Source organism: Palaemon carinicauda, chromosome 3, assembly GCF_036898095.1.
Source record: "Palaemon carinicauda isolate YSFRI2023 chromosome 3, ASM3689809v2, whole genome shotgun sequence".
NCBI classification, from domain to species: Eukaryota; Metazoa; Arthropoda; class Malacostraca; order Decapoda; family Palaemonidae; genus Palaemon; species Palaemon carinicauda.
In genome coordinates this window covers 189,650,182-189,652,681 of record NC_090727.1, presented here as the reverse complement: position 1 = coordinate 189,652,681, position 2,500 = coordinate 189,650,182, and positions in this window count along the sequence as shown.

Here is a 2,500-nt window from a genome sequence, read left to right as displayed (position 1 = left end):
ATCCAACCGTGTTGTTTAAAATCCTATTGAATTAACATTTTAATCTACCTATAAAATTTTTTATTCATTTATATATTGATTAATATACATTTTGTTTTAATCTATTAAAATTTGATAATGATAATAACGGATTTTTCTGAGAAACTTTAAACATCCTGAGGTTTTATGTCAAATGGATCTGGCAGAAAACAAAGCAGACGAATTTATCGAAGGGAACAAACCCAAAACAAAAAACAAAAAAAACAAAAAATACAGTTTCTAATTTAAATAGTTCTATGAACATACATTAAACAGAAGCCCAAACATCTAAATGTATCCTTAATGTTTGAAATGTTGCCGTATCAGTCACGTTGCTTCATTTGACACACACACACACACACACATATATATATATATATATATATATATATAAAAGGTCAACAGATCCCATGTGTATGTGAAGCTAGATTTTTAGGATTGTAGGCTTATATGGGTTCTTGTCTTGAAAGCTTTAAAAGTAAAGTGTCGTGAGGATCTGAATCTTTAAAATGTTTTGTCACATACATAATGTGGGACAGACCGCAAAACTATTTTGAGGTTATACAAGTCCTTATTTTTTTCAAAAATTAGTTATGGGTGTGAAATATACTCCTCATCCGCCCCAAGTCGACTAAAGATTTTAGATTCCATATTAGTATCAGATTGGCTACAGGAGCCTCTAGAACTTTGCCTATCCCAAGCCTCCTTGTTGATGCTGGCGAGTTACCTTTAGACACTTACTGAAAGTCTTCTATTGTTCAGTACTGGTTTAGGTTGCAAAGACTCCTTAATTCTTGAGCCTTTCAGACTGCACCCCTTGTAAGGCACTCAGTATTGACCTGCACCCGAAATCTCCTCAACCGTATGGTTTTCAGATGAAACAATTATTAAACAGTCTTAATATATTTAGAAGTAAGGTGCTTCCATTTAAGATATCATCAACCCGTTTGTGGAAATTACCAGATATCTTTTTGCAAATATTCTATTAGTGTTAAAAGGAACACTACTGAATTAGAAGCAGAGTCTTTTTTTATGGAACATGTAGAAGAACATAGGGAATCAACTTTTATTTATATAAAGGCGATTCCAAATCTGATGCTGGCGTTGGATTTGGAGTATATAGTATTTCTTTTAACTGTAGAGGTGCACTTCTTCTAATATCTTCCAAATTTACTGCCGAACTATATGACATACCAACTGCTATTGAGAAAATAGCGTTAAAAGAGGAGGGCAATTTTACCATTTTTAGTGATGCAAGAAATGTCCTACAAGCTTTAGAAGTTTTTAATTCTAGTAACCCTTTAGTTTTAAATATTTTAGAGTGGCTTTTGATTATAGGCCTGAAAGGTATAACAGTTCGATTTTGCTGGGTTCCGGCACATGTAGGTATGTCTGGAAATGAGGAGGCAGATTCTTTGGCAAAGAATGCTTCAGTCGGTTATTGACAAGAAGATATCCCATTCCCGGTAATTATTTTTTACCTACAATTAAAATTTTATTTATAATAATTGGCAACAGTATTGGCAGAGTTTAGTTGAGAATAAGATACGATAAATCAGTAATGTTATGTCCCCTTGGAGGAATAATAGGATGCTCCGAAAGTGGGAGACTACTCTTTGTCGTCTCCACATTGGTCACACTCAGATGACGCATGAGTTTCTGCTTGCTGGCCAACACCAACCATATTGCGACAACTGTTTGACACCCTTGACAGTGAGGCATTTGTTGACTGAATGCCCCTCTTGTAACTCAGAAAGAAACAGATATCTGTTTGAGGCTCGAGGTGAGGATGGCAGGTTCATCCTTGCCAAGATCCTTGGACATGATGAGCCGTACAATGCTAGCTGCATTTTTAGATTTATTTCGGATGCAGGTCTTCTGAAAGCTATTTAACTTTTAAAACATATTTGCCTTTATGGTTTTAATTGAATTTTTTTTTTACTCTTTATTTGTAATAAATGATATCGGCGCCAATGACCTTCGATATCAGGATGCCAGAAAACTTCAAATCATTCATTCATTCACGAAGGAAACAGAGTAGACTATTCATGACTGAGAACCTCCAACTCCTGATCAAATATTTGCTTTTTAACCATCTCGTCTACCAAGTTAATTACTAAGCAAAAATTGAAACCATTCATAGGAGGCTCGGATACCATACCAACAAAAACAATCCCAGTTATCCGTTCACCATGAAGATCCATATGATGCAAGAAAAGACTAAAATATCCACCATCAACCCCACGAATACGAACATATTTTCCAATACACGAATACTCAGTCACAGGGATAACTTCCCTCAAAACAAGTGATTGGGTACAACAAGTATCACGCATAATACAAACACGGTAAGGTGAACAACCATTAACATTAACAAAACCCTTAGCAGAATATGGCTGTAAAATCTTATCAGTTAGATCTGGAACAAACGCCAAAATTAACCGACCTCCTGTCAAAAAAGTGGTCATATACAGTATTAACC